The sequence below is a fragment of the Rhodnius prolixus genome, unplaced genomic scaffold, assembly GCF_049639745.1.
Source record: "Rhodnius prolixus isolate KJV_2025 unplaced genomic scaffold, Rpr scaffold_1, whole genome shotgun sequence".
Lineage (NCBI taxonomy): Eukaryota > Metazoa > Arthropoda > Insecta > Hemiptera > Reduviidae > Rhodnius > Rhodnius prolixus.
This window is the reverse complement of record NW_027411581.1, coordinates 13607763-13622484: the sequence shown is the minus strand read 5'-3', so window position 1 is coordinate 13622484 and position 14722 is coordinate 13607763. Positions and strand designations below refer to the sequence as shown.

The window sequence follows — 14722 nt, the reverse complement described above, 5'->3', positions numbered from 1 at the left end:
ATGGAATTCTCAGAAGACTGCTTGACAGACTTAGTCTGAATTGAACTTTAAATTACAACGATTGACAGTTTTTGGCCGTACGTTATTTATGTTAAGTAAAATGAACAAAACAATTTCCAAATCCCTACGTTCCGCAAATCTAGTCCTTAACCGTCTTTAAGGTTTTTTATTCCATTAAAATCCATATTCTTCATCCTAGTTGAAAACTTGTTAAATCAAATTTCAACTATTCACAGCAGCAGCTGTTATCAGTTTCAATTTTTTTATCTGTACACCTTTCGCCCTTCCACAATACAAGGAAATCTTAAAAGGAAATGATCTTTTGATTTGCCTTCACGATGACGCTATGTCAGAGAGGCAGAATGATGGGGACAAGTAAATTTAAGCGGTGATTACAAATTAAAATAGCTAAAGTATACATAGAATTTTCATGAACACTAATATTTTGATCAGAGTTGAATGAGGTAAGCTTAAGATCTATTTTAATTACTTAACAAAGTCTCAAAGTAATCCTATTTTTTTAAGCGGCCTTAAATAACTACCAAATTAGGTGTGGTGAACGAAGGTAGATATTGTGATAACCTAGTTCATTTTAAATTCCTCAAAATAATCATTAAATTAGCTCCAAGGCCAGGGCCGGGGCTCGAACCCATTACCTCAATAAATCTCAGCTTTGCGGCTAATTACGAAATGAAACTTAAAAATAAGTAGGTAACTGAATCTCTGGCCGTGTTTATAATGAAATAAACGAATGGAGTTTAATGTAGTATGTGTTCAAATTTGGTAGGGCGGCTCTCACTAAATTGAGCCAGTTTTATAAACGATAAATAAGCGAAGCAAAGTATTCATTAACTTATTACATAAGAAGGTTTTTTTTCCTGAGATTAAAAACAAAAATGGCTACCTTAAATAAAGAGATACACGTTGTAGTTTGACCCAATTCTTTAATAAAGAAGGTGTCAGTCAAAATTGATTCCAGTTAACTTATTTCTCATTTTTCTAAGACTCTGTTATTATAAGGGAATCAGATATGAATATATATGTATCTATAGTTAAGAGAAAGACAACTGATAGGTGATGTTAAAGAAATAACTAAATTGAAAATAGATCAATTATGCATAAAAAAAAAAACTAGCCTATAATAGAATTAACAATAAAAATAAACACTAAATAAAATAATAAAAGAGGGTGCTATTAACGAGAGGGTGAGTAGCTAAGTTATGTCATCAAGCGGTTATATAAGTGCTCCAGTAAGTGATGTAACTTTGTGTGAGGTAAGTCTGGACATGGGCAGGGCAAATGAACAGTTAAGTGTTTAGGCTCATGCGCCTCTGGTCGGTCCCTCAACTGTTTAATATATTATATAATATATATAATATATTTGTGCGTAAATAATACATCTATATATTTTTAAATGTATGTTGCACATACAACCTTCTTATATACTTAGAACTTTAAAATTCAAGGAGAACCGCCCTAAGGTTGAAAGTTTAGTACAGCTTCCCACCAATAATGCCCACCATTACACCTTTGACGCTAACGGTAAGAACTTCAAGCTTTACGCGACCACAAACTTTTTTTATTTTTTTATTAACTCTTATTTTATACACTTTGTTTCCAGTCAAAACCATTTATTTCATTTGTAAATTCTTTAATAAGCCAGCATTTTCCAGTGTTCTCTTCCAAATGGGTAACTTTTATTAATATGACGTAATATATTGTATATAAATATATCTATGTCCTTCAATAAATGTTCGTGAGTTCATGACCATCCCAAGAATTTGCTAACTACCTAAACAAATAATTATAGAATCTAGTTTTCTCTTTCTCCAGGAATCGGAATATTATAGAGGACTTGTTTTTAGGAGGTTGAATGACGTGGTGCATTTGTTTAAAAAGGGAAAGAAGATATTTGGGTAGTTTAATTTAGTGTTTTTCTTTTATTTTGATTATTTTCCACGGCCTTCCTGCATTTTCAACTTGATGTGGTAACTATTAAGCCGCCTCCTCGTACCATCATTTCTACTTAGCAGCATTCCACATACTTTCTGCTGATTATCTCTCCTACTTTGAGGCTGAACCAGAGTCTGGTCTTATTCCTCATCCCGGAACCCCCAAAAAATCACATAAAAGTTTTCCTCCAGAAGAAGCCTTCTGGTCTGGCGTACATAGATATCCCTGACTCCAGATCCTCCTAGTATTCTAGACAGTACCATTCACCCAAAAATACATCTTTAGTACTGGTGACCTTGTATTCTAACTTCCCTCAGCTTCCTGACTTCCTAGACTCTTCAATCTCTTATGATCTAGTAGAAGTGACTTTCTTCTCAAGATTCCATACCAGCTACTTACCAGAATACTTACTGCATTTTACTCAAGTGAAGAAGATGCTTTGGGCATGTCATTTTTGTTTTTTAGCTCTCTTTGTAAACAGAGTAGTCGGGGGTAGGAAATTGAGATCTGTCAGGAAAGTGCGTTTCAGTAATTAATATGCAATGTCGATTCGTTTTGTATGTAAGAGAACGTCCAGTTGATGTCTTCGAAAGTAAAGTCTGTTCGCAAGCCAGAGGAACAGTGTTGGGTCAATGGCATTAAGAAATAGATGAAAGAAAGGAGATTAATAGATTGATAAGGGGTTTGAAATGCGTAAGAAATATGCTGAAGATGTTGGTGAATGAGTTGGCAGCTGGCCTGCTGCCACCTGAACGAAAGATGAAAGTGATTAATTATTTATTATTTACGTATTTACTAAAAGTGTAAATCAAATAAGTTCTAATGTAGTTTGTAGAAACGTTAAACATTTCGATGTACTTACATTGTTAACTAATTTCGTTGATGTTACCAAAGATGAATTAAAAGCAAATTAAATTTTATAAGAATTTAACTTTTTCTAGTGTTTTTTTAAACCTGTACTACGAAATAAGGTTGCCCCAGTCTGTAATATTGCTCCAGTAAATAGCAATCTATGATTAAAATCACTGTTTTTAGGCCAATCTCAGCCAGGATTTTAACTTTTTCTAGTGTTTTTTAAACCTGTACTACGAAATAAGGTCGACCCAGTCTGTAATATTGCTCTAGTAAATAGCAATCTATGATTAAAATCACTGTTTTTAGGCCAATCTCAGCCAGGATTTTAACTTTTTCTAGTGTTTTTTAAACAAGTACTACGAAATAAGGTCGACCCAGTCTGTAATATCCAGCACTGCTCTGTTGAATAGTAATCTAAGATTGAAATCACTGTTTTTAGGCCAATCTCAGCCAGGATTTTAACTTTTTCCAGTGTTTTTTAAGCGTGTACTACGAAATAAGGTCGACCCAGTCTGTAATATCGAGCACTGCTCTGTTGAATAGTAATCTAAGATTGAAATCACTGTTTTTTGGTCAAACTAGGCCGGGATTTTAACTTTTTCCAGTGTTTTTTTAAACCTGTACTACGAAGTAAGGTCGCCCCAGTCTGTAATATCCAGCACTGTTCTAGTAAATAGTATAATAAATGTTTTAATGATCCAATCCTTTGAATATTTCAGGAAGTGCTGAAAAATGCCAACTATGCTGTAACCTTTCAGGAGATAGGATCTGGCTTGATCACTTCAGCGGTTTGGTGGATGGTTGGGGTAAGATGTAGAAGAGAGGTCTTGAGCAGCAGGTGTAGAATAACTGGAAGATAAGGAAAAGTTTGCAAATCATTTTCAAATAAATGATGTACTCAGCTTTATAGAAGATATTAATGGATGACGTAGATTGAAGCATTATCGATTTTTCTGAGCTCTTGATTTGGAGGGTCATTATTCTTTGACCATTAGTACATGCTTACCCATTGTTTCGTACGTATGTATCGTAAAATGTGATTTGTAAAATCGCAGTGTAGTTCTATCTAAGAAGTCGTTGGACGGTTCTCGTCTTCCCCAGAAGTGTGGGTTCCAATTAGAACTCCCGGAGCATACTCGTGTATTGGTCTGCCCTGGTCACGTTTTGTTGGAAATAATTCAAGGATTGTTGTTATCATTTATGCAGCTTTTCAATCCTCTTCAAGAATTTGTTTATGTTTCAACTATAATAACCCAATTTCACATTTGTATTCCAAAAATGAATTATAAAACCAAGAATTCTAATATAATTCTTGCAAAACATTAATCGATATTCACATGAATTTAAAAACACAAACTAGAAATTGATTAATCATAATTTTAAATGAACTAGTTTATCAACTAAAACTCCGTTTTATGGACCAAAAGTATTGATTAATCTTTTAAAAATGAATTCCTTATTATTATTTCGAATAAAAATAGATTCTGAAGATTTAAAAAATCTTCTACACCTGTCCAGTTAGAGTGGGCACTCTGATTTAAATCGTTGTTACGACATATTATTGACGCACCTTGCTCTCTTTAAGATAATTATTTAGGTCAGGTAAAAAAATAATTCTGTAAATGCAGCAAACACTATCAGCAATGTGGTAGACTGTATAAATGACTTAGCCTAGGTATGTAAATTATCTTGATAATTAGACACGTCCTAAGTAAATGTAATCATTAGAGTTGTTGCTGAAGTGGTTACACAGTTAATATAATTATTAGAGTATGCAACTATTATTGCATTAATTAAGTTGTTGTTTTTTCAAATACCTAAATTACATTTTACACTCTCTTACTATTGATGTAAAGAAGCAATGCGGTCATGCGGTTCTTTTTTTAATGCTTACAAATACTGGAAATGAAATTCTCTCCCGCGCTCTCACTATGTGTGAATGTGCGTGTGTGTAGTTTCCCGAGAAGGTTTCCATAAATTTTCCTGAGAAATTGATTTTTAAAAGGAAATAAAAAGAAATGCTTTGAAGTCCTTTTCAAGTCAAATCGCAGATAACTGAAGAAAACGCCAAATAGTAAAGTAACACACTTTCCATTGCTGATGTCCGGATGTAACATAATTACCACATGAAGGTTTCTTTGTGATATTTTGTTCATATATAAGTCGTTCCTTAAAAGCTCAAAACCTGTCCTACTGGTAGAATACTCGTAATATTCTAGCGTACCTTTTGTTGATTCGCCGCTAAATAACAATTCTGTTTTAAATATTCTTTAACGTTTATTTGTTTTTATCGTGGTCCATGGTTAGTTTTTTCTTTCTATTTAAATTAAAATCTGTTCGGAAACAATTCTCATGAAAATTTAATCAGTTTCAGGAATGAAGGCTGAAGTTTTTTTATTTTGTCTGGCGGTTAGTATACTACGGATGTCTTAAAAATCAATTTCAGAAGAGGACGCTGAACTTGAAATGTGTAACGATATCATGTGCAGCCTCTTCCATTTAAGGATATTTCAACAGATCTAACCTCATTCTTATAAGTTAGTAATTAATAAAACATTTTTACTTTAAAACAAGAGTATTTTAAAATCCAAAAGACAATAATCAAGGTCGTAACCTTTTTTTCTCTCTGAAGAGCAAATCTAACCGGGAAGAGGCAGGTGCCATCTAGCTGTGAGGCAGCATGGACCATATTGATGCACTGCAACATTCACCATTCACCAGCATTAAAAAAGTGGATGGCACGAACCCAGCCATTATGCAAGTTTCAATGCTTACAAGCATTGCAAAAGCAGTGTGAGAGGTGCCTCAGTAACCTTGCATAGAGGGCATTTTTACGCTCATTTTAACATACCTTACTCTTCCTAACGCCCTCAGAATGGCTGGAAACTTGCAGTCCAGTAGATTCCTACTAAGCATATAGAGTTCGTTCCGCTGGTTCTCCATAAGTCTTGGAGAAAACTCGGACTTAACTACAAGTCTAACGATAACTTTTTCGAAATTCTTTGACGAACACTTGCTTGTCAAATTGGACAAGGACTTCAAATTGCTCTTACTACAGTGAGAGAAAGTAAAAATATTCTTCAACTTTTTAAATAGCTTAAACCTATCGAAAGGGATAGACTTGTTGATTGTTGTGTAACAATGAATTGAAACACGGCAACAAATTCACCTGCATATTGTTATTTACGCATTCACCTTCTAATATAGAAAACGCAACCGCATTCAGATATGGGGCCACGCTTGTCCAGCATGTGAAAGGTCGGAGCACTTTATTATTGTTATTAACTTTATTGTTACTATGGCGCCCGATATTTTTATTCATATTCCTACAACTTTATTATAGAGCATTCATAATTGTTATTTAAAATGTTTTAAAAAAAAATAAAAAGTGAAACGATTCATTTTTTTATATTTATTTAATATAAACTATTGTAATAATGTTTCCTTTGCAATGGTCTCGATAATTGGATTACATGATTTCATAAAAGCAATTTGTTGCAGAGTACTTTTTTAAAATAAGAATTTTATGTTTTTTATTATACATTTATTTACTAAATAATAAATATATCATGAGTGAAAGGATCATTACTTAAGTGAACGCTGAACAGTAGCTTAGCTGCAAGTCTGAAACTTGATTTAGCAATAAAATTATTACTTTCTCCTGTTAAGAGGAAGAGGTGAGAGCATATCAGAAGGAAGAACTTGAGCTTCAAACGGATCTTACATGTTTTGGGTTCCTCTGAATAAGGCTAGAAAGCTGACAATTTGGCAAAGGTAGGTTCTTTTCAACCCATCAAGAATTCAAAACCCATTATATCTCTGAAAACTACCAGGTTGTAACAATACTAGAATAACAATAAGTTGGACATGAGCAAACGTCCTCTCTAAGTAGTTTACCCAGAATCTTAATCTTTAGGATTTCCTCAGGATTAATTGAGATAGTTGTACACTAAGGAACCCAGTGATACTCATTACTAGATATGCGTCTGTGGTTCAACATAAGGGAATTTCAGCTGGCACTGTGTCAACAGAGTAGGGACTTAGTGTTATTGAAATCAGACTGAGCAACTTTGGATTAGATATAATCCAGAGAAATAATTCTATAATCCTATCTCTGGGGGATTTAAAAAATTTACCTGGACCAGACTGAGAAGTTTAAAGGTAACCAATGAACAATGATGTTTAGGTTGATGAGTAAAAAGTATTCCACCGGGTAAAAAGGAGGCTCATTTTTCGCCGAAGTATTAGGGTACATTTGTTGAAATAGCAACAATAATAACAGAACAGAACTGGAGTCGATGGTCAAAAGGTTGGAGAGGGAAGTTGTGCTCCAGTGACCCTCGGCTCCGTACTGCTTCCCGATGGAAGCTGTAAAGGATGTAACGAGGGAGGAGGAGGTGCCATCCGAGTACGAGGGGATTTTATATGACGAGACGGCGCTAATGGCCACGCTGTCGATGCGCCGAAAAAAAAAATAACTGAATATCTCAAAAATTAAAAGTCTCTAAAAAACTCAAAACTTGAGGTTTCGTTTGATAATTCTTGTAGCTCTGGTTACTTCAATTTGAATTCAATCAATCTATAAGTGCGCCCATACTGAAGAGAACTTTTTTCAGTTTTCTCAAAAATTCTCCGATGTCCTACTTTGAATGTGATGAAAACACTTAAAGGCATATCACTTTTATTAGATTTTTGCTGGGAAAAATCAGGTAAGTATGAGAAAAAGGGCTCTGCTGTAAAATACCACGTCACAACTCTTGTACAGTTTCATCAGATATGCTTTCCTTTGTTTCAGCTGCTTTTAGTCATTTTCAGTCAAGAACAGAAAATGCTAGCGAAGAGAGATAGAGAATTGAAACTAACGAAAATAAATTTACAAAACTTTATCTTAATGTAGTTATGTGCAAGATCTAAGCGCGTATGTGCATGTGTTTGCATGTAGTGCCCGCATGTGAGTCTGGTAAATAGGAGGTCTTAAGGAGCGGAGTATCCAAGAAGTGTAGTGTGTAAATGACCGGTTGTGACACCGATCTAGCGGCGCTGAAAGTGAATGAGTCCACCCACATGTACACCTGGCCTGCGCCACGCAAACTCAAATAAAAGGTAGTTTCTGTTCTCTTTTTAAATCATTTTAACAAATCTGTGCATATATTTTAGCTGATATGATTTTTTTTCTTTTTTCTGAGAAGCAAAGACAGATCACTTGGGTCCTCACTTACACAACAATCACTGTAATAATGAGAGTTAATACCCGCATACACAGAATCAATAAATATTGGAATATAAATAATTGTTTCTGCACTTTTTATGACTGTTTCTGACTAGCTCTAAGTTTATTGACCTCCTCAAGAGGGCAGCAGAGTCTTGTACCAGATGTTGGCAATAAATATTGTAGTTACTTAGAGAAAAAAAACTTGATTATAGGAAGAAAAAATCAGGAAGGTTTTTATCAAAATAAACTTGCAATTAGAATCCTAATAGTTATTTAATTATGATATGCTATAAGTTCAATATTGGTTTGATTGGTTCATCTTAAAAATTCGTCTTTTTTTTTTTGCAGAAAGTTTTGGCAGTACTAAATAGGAGCTCAGATACGATACTGACACAAATACGTGAGTGGAACATTAAGAGTGTAGAATGCACCTGCAATATTGCAGTTATCTGGTCATACTCTGTTCAGAGTATGACCTCCACACGTTATGTCCGCTAGAAGACCCACGCAATGGTTATTGTCAAACCTGTTTAACCAGAGCTCAGCGGCTCTTCTAAGGTGTATAGAGCTAACGGATAAATGAGAGCTTAGACGAATGACCTGGTTCAGGCTGGGTTATTAGAATTGAGAAAAGATCGTCGCGTCTTCGGTCATTGCCAGGCCTCTTAATAAGAGTTGTTTAACGTCCAAAACGATGAATGATTTCTGTGAGACTTTGTTTAGTAACAAAGAGTATGGATTAACAAATAATACACTCGTTCATTTTGGAGTACCCTCATGCTTTGTGTTTGCGAAGAAACCTCATCAACCAATGAAACGATGAATAATGATAATTTATAAGGTAACAATCCTAGAATATACATGTACTAATCTATAAACTCCTTAACCGAGCTAACTTATATTATTTCTTAATTTTTTATGTACGACTTGAGATGGTAAAGCAAGAAGTATACGTTGCGCGATTGTTCTGGCGGGAAGCGATAGTTTACTTGGTGAACTGGTGTCGGCTTTATTTTATTTTATTTATTTATTTTTTTTTTTTTGGCGCATCAACAGCTGAGGTCATTAGCGCCCGGAGCTTTTTCCAGTGCACTGCCGGCCTCCGGACAGTGAGCTGTAAGAAGCTCCTAGGAAGAGAAAATCTAAGGGTCAGCTGCTAGATTCGAACCCGGGACCTCCGCGTGGGAGTCCATTATGCTAACCTCATAGCTAATCCCTTCCCTGGCTTTATTGTTAATTGGAAATCATTTTTAAACTGTCCGTCGGCTTCCAGTTCTATTTTGTCAAGATGGGTTGAGAAACAAATGGTATCTCCTCTTCTTTCTGCTACTGTATCATGGATATTTATTTTCCATGCTAAAAGTGTTTGTTTTAGAACTGTACTAGCATTACATTACATTTTAAAGAAGTGCTCTTTGAAGCCCAAGAATGAATTACTTAAGATAATCTTCATACAGACACTCTTTTATTAATTTTTTATTTTTAATATTACAAAGAGCAGTTAAATTTAAATTCTTAGCTCTTAAACGTTGAAAATTGTAATTATGAGAATTTCCTAATGTGAATATTTAATACCACGTTTTTGGTGCTTTTATTTTACAAATATTGTTAATAAAAGTCCTCTAATAAAATCAAAAACTTTAGAGCTGATAGAAATAAATAACTTAGAAGGAGGAAAGTTGCCAAGTTGATGAATGTTGTCTTTAAAGTTGTATGAAAGAGGTTCACAAAAATCAATAATAATAATAATGGCCTGAATATTAATCTGTGGCACATCCTGAATATTACAAAAGTGAAAGAGGAGTTCTTCAACCATTAATTACTTTTCTTTAAAAGTAGTAATTAGCAGATTAACTCTTCGTGCCATTTAGAGTTATTCCTACGTCTGAATTTGTAATGTCATGAATTCTTAATTATACTAGAGAAATAAGTTCTTCTTTGTAAAAGCTGGTAATCTATTTAATAATTGAATAGTAAATTAAAATGCTTAAGGTCTTTGATATATACTTGAACTCACCTGACTTTGTACTTTAAAATATCAAGCACTGGCGAATTGTGAAGTTGACTAAAGAAATTTTTATGTGGCATTCCATTAATAGTTTTAGTGGATTTTTGTAAAATAAAATAAAAGAGAATATGTGAAGAAAGAACAACTAACATAGTAGCTATTATAGTTAAGTAATTAATAATTATTACACAGCAATAAACTTGAGACAGGGTAAGATTGACAGCCAGTGAAGTAGAAACTCATCTAAAATTAGTTCCTCAAGTAATTAACATGGTTTTTATGAGCCCAACTTCTTGGCTCATACATTTTTAAAAGATTACTAAATAAATTTCAATTATACCATTTCCAGCCGGACAAGCAAGTACTTCTGATTAACAAGCAACTACGAAGCAAGCTAACGAAGGGCTGACTAATTTAACTGAACCGGAGGAGCCGAAGACTAAGGCTTTGAAGGAATCATCTTCAAAAACCTTTCATCTTGGACTAATACCTTGAAAGGGAGCGCTTCCAACACAGACCCAGTGGCAAAAATTAACTAAGTATTTTAAGTTCCCATTAATCGGTTCCAGGATACTCTGACCTCGCAGTTTGTTAACTCTCTTAATTCCTAATAACTAAGGTTAAAGTTGTTACTTGATCCAATAATGATACTTGGGAAATCCACAGTAAATCTTTTAGGTAGAGGATTTAGATCAAAATTAACTGCCACTATTCTTCTAAGTTTGCAAATGGAAAACATTAGAAGCTTTTAAGTACCTCCATAAAAGAGAAGGTTCATCAGTTGCCTTATTATAATGTACCCAGAAGTGGTTAGGGCTGTAGAGTGTTGGCAATTGAATTCCATAAATTATTTTGCTCCTTTAAAAAAAAACGGAAGTATGTTTGAGTAAGGGGACACAAAGTTCCTTCAATAAGTGGTTGGTTCTTGATCTTGAAAATATGTTTTTCTTGTTTTTAATAAAATTTAATGACAAAAAATAACTTTACAATTATACAGAAGGTATATACACAATTTTAACATTTACTCTGCAATTTTTAATGCTGTTTTTTTTATTCTTAGAATGACATTTAAGATTTTAAGATTTAGTTTATAGTTAAAATCTTGTTCATATTTGAGTTTATTGAAATAAACTCTATTGTAATCGTCGTTAAGTAATTGAAATAAAGTGTAATCTATATCCTCATAAAAACGGTTAGGGAATTTAAATATAAAATATTATATTTAAATCTCTTTTTGATGACTTGTGATAAAAAACAAAACTCTTTCAAGTCTTTGCTTTTTGCCAAATGTCACGCTCTTAAAAAGAAAGAAAAAAAAAACTATAAAAAAATTGTTGGACACGATTGGCAATTTTGTAAAAACGATATTTATTTGTGAACGAGGAGAGCTCACCTTTATAAACGCTTCGGAATATCCGCGAAATCATTAATGAGTATATTTTACTCGCCTCAGTTTTGTAACAAGCAATAACTTAGATGTGTATTTGGGATTAGTGGCCTCCCACTTGTTAACAAAGCATAACTCTCCTCTAATCCGCTCTCTCCAGATTATTAAATCCTTTGCTAATCTTGAAAGTTTTAGTTTTCCTTAATTTCCATTCTGTGACACTTTTACTGTTCGGCATATTTTATTAGTGATTGCTTTAGTTACTTCAATATTTAGTTGCTACTGGTTCAAAAGGTAGTGAAAGTGATTACAATAGAGTGGAAATTAGATTAACTATAAGTGCGACTTTAAATAATATTTTGGTTTTCTCATGATTATATATGAAGTTGGAATGTGAAATGCACAACCCAAGAAATGGATTTAAAAGGAAGCTATGGAGAAATGTTAGGCACTGACTGCAAATACTAACGTTTCGTGATTGCTAAATTTTTATATTGCATTGTAGTAACTCGTCCTTCAATTTTCATTCAAGAAAGTTTGAAGGGAAATGGTAAATTATTGCAGTTTTGTGGAAGGAGAAAGTATGAGAATTTTCCACTTCTTATATTATTTTTCCAGACAAGCGCGGTCTTGAAGTGTCTGCTTAGAAGGTTGTTTGAGAATTCATATCAATAGTTCTTCTGTTGTTGCATTCGCTAACAACAGAGAATAAATAATCTGTTTTTACGCCGGCCATTCCTAATCTGTCCCACAATCTCTCTGAAAAGAAGTAAAATTCCACTTCTTTTATATTGCTACTATAGCTTAACCAGTTTTGCTTAACAAATGAAATATGGAACAATCTTCCGGTGATAGACTGTCTTTCCGTTTTGTTCAATGACTTTCCATCCATTCTAATTAAATGTTCACGCTTTTTTCTTATTCTTGCTTTTTATTCTTTGTCTGCTTTTCCTTTCTGAAAAACGGCGGAAAAGAGCAAATTTTCTTTAAACTTTAAATGATGTAACCTTCTCTTGTAACGTTTTCCATAATTTTTTTGCCTTAAATTTTCTCAAGTGAGAGGATGACTAGGCACTGTAGTATCTACTACCCACCTAAAAACTCTTGATGGAATCATTTCATCTATTATTATGAGATGCACCACCGGATAACGCTTCTGCTCTGGCTGAAACTACCTGTTGTTTCCATTCTGCTTCTCTCCTCAGTCTCTGTAATCAATGTGCAGGTACTTGGCTCTCAGCATCAAGAATTATCTGCCATCTCTAACTTCAAGCTACGCTTTTTCAACTTTCCTCTCAAATTCTGACCCACTCTTGTTCTTCATCCTGAAGCCCTGTTAGCCACTTACATAGTTTATTATTTATTACAATTTTATGAATATAATAATATAATAATTTGACTTATTTGAATCCTTGTCAGCTCGAAGAAGAATTATTAAAATTAGAGATGACTTTTTACCACTGAGTTTTAATCCATTCTTTTACATTCCAGATGGTGAGTTTGCATGTCTACTGAGATTAAGACAAACTCATGTCTGCTGACATTCGGCGGATAAATCTATCAGCTTAATAAGAGATAAGACGGACAAAAGGAAGTTACTTATCAGCAGTTATAATTGTGAATATGTTTCAAGTTTTTGAGTAATGAATTCAAGTTTCGCTTGTGTTGCAAAGAAATGGGCAGATGTCTTGTAATTTTTGCAGGAGAAGGTGGATAAATAGCAAGAAAATGCAGTAATTGCCCTGGAATGAAAGTTGCATAAAATCGGCCAGTATTGGCGTTGGGGAAGATAAGATGGGCAGGCTTCTTTGTCAGATATATTTATGTATTTACTGCAGTGATAATATCATTAATTTATCATGTATTGTAATAGGTTTTTTTAAAGGTAATCTTTGAATGTTACAAATAGGTTTTAGGACTTAAAAGAAAGGGTCTTACTTAAAGATTCAAAAATAAATAAATATTAATAACCAGATAGACAGAATAGATAACTCTATCAAGATATATATTGATCATTGACTGAAAATGATATAATAATATTTGCAATTAGGTATTTTGCCGAAATTAAATTTGATTAAACCCTTTTTAGAAAAATTAAACTTGCTTCACATAAGATTTTCGTAAATGAAAGACTTATTTGAATCCTTGTCAGCTCGAAGAAGAATTATTAAAATTAGAGATGACTTTTTACCACTGAGTTTTAATCCATTCTTTTACATTCCAGATGGTGAGTTTGCATGTCTACTGAGTAATTCAACCGAAAAGGAAACTCTGTATCTATTTCTGATTCTCCTGTCCAAGGAGTGAGGAGATAGTTTCAAGTTTTTGATGATACAAGCAATTAAAAGTTTATGCTTGAATTTATTAACAGAAGAGACGTGGAATTAATTATAAATTATTTTTAAGAAATGATTGAGTATGGACATTTTTTACTAGGTAACTAGATATAATAACTTTTATATTTAAAGTCAATTACAGAAAAAGAAATTTTTTTATTGTTCTTCATTTTGATTTTTACTGCTTGATTTCATTCTATCTTTGTTTTCTTTAAAGTTTTATGACTTTAATTCATACGTACTTTACAGTTACAATCTTTAGAATCACATATCATTTTAATGCGCATTACAAAGAGCAACTTTATTTTTTCATTCATAACAATGTTGAATGTAAGATAGAATTCCTTAGGCTGGCATGTTGGCCATTGAGAAAGTTGTAGTTACAATTATAAATTTATTTATGTAATGATTGTGTATTTGTAAAACAAGACTTAATGGATTTAATAATAAGGTAAATTAAATTGAGAAGCTGCTTAATAGTCTGAAAGTTGAAATGTGCATAAGTTTCTAAATTAACATGTTCGGAGGCAATAAATGAATCCCTAACTCCTACATTTGTCCCAAATTCGAAAACGGTCTTCTTCTCTTGGTGGGTCTCATTTTTTCAAATGATATTTAAGCTGGTGCTGAAACGCCCAAGTTAGGTTTCGGATCCAACGTCTCCAATCAGCGCAGCACAGTCTTCTACACGGGACAAGAAACACAACCACTATCGTATATCAAGCTGTGTTTTTCAGTAAATTGACATAATATAGACAGCAATAATTATCATAAATTGGCGCTTAAAATAGCTGATCTCAGAGACCATCTCAAAAACAAAGAATCTGAGAAAAAAATGACAAATAAAAGCAACAGGTCGATTTAGTGCATGAGGTTAAAGGAAAGTACTTTAATAAAACGCCAGCAAAATGATAACCACCATTCAGTAAATACGAGTATACACCTTCTATTTTACGTACATATTTCGACCG

At 33.4% G+C, this 14722-nt stretch overlaps 2 long non-coding RNA genes across 3 annotated transcripts; both read left to right on the top strand.

Annotated features, from left to right (window-relative positions):
* The first annotated feature begins 1267 nt into the window (after positions 1-1267).
* On the top strand, positions 1268-6319 carry LOC141451301 (uncharacterized). Its single transcript, XR_012456674.1, has 3 exons — positions 1268-1542; positions 3528-5345; positions 5441-6319. It is a non-coding gene; the product is annotated as an uncharacterized lncRNA (long non-coding RNA).
* A 1103-nt stretch (positions 6320-7422) lies between these two features.
* On the top strand, positions 7423-13845 carry LOC141455007 (uncharacterized). 2 transcript variants are annotated; one of them, XR_012459087.1, is made up of 8 exons: positions 7423-7517; positions 7604-7911; positions 7998-8250; positions 8369-8861; positions 10378-10567; positions 12907-13032; positions 13119-13300; positions 13640-13845. It is a non-coding gene; the product is annotated as an uncharacterized lncRNA (long non-coding RNA). The 2 variants fall into 2 exon arrangements; XR_012459086.1 differs by having other exon boundaries at positions 10378-13032.
* Positions 13846-14722: the final 877 nt, after the last annotated feature.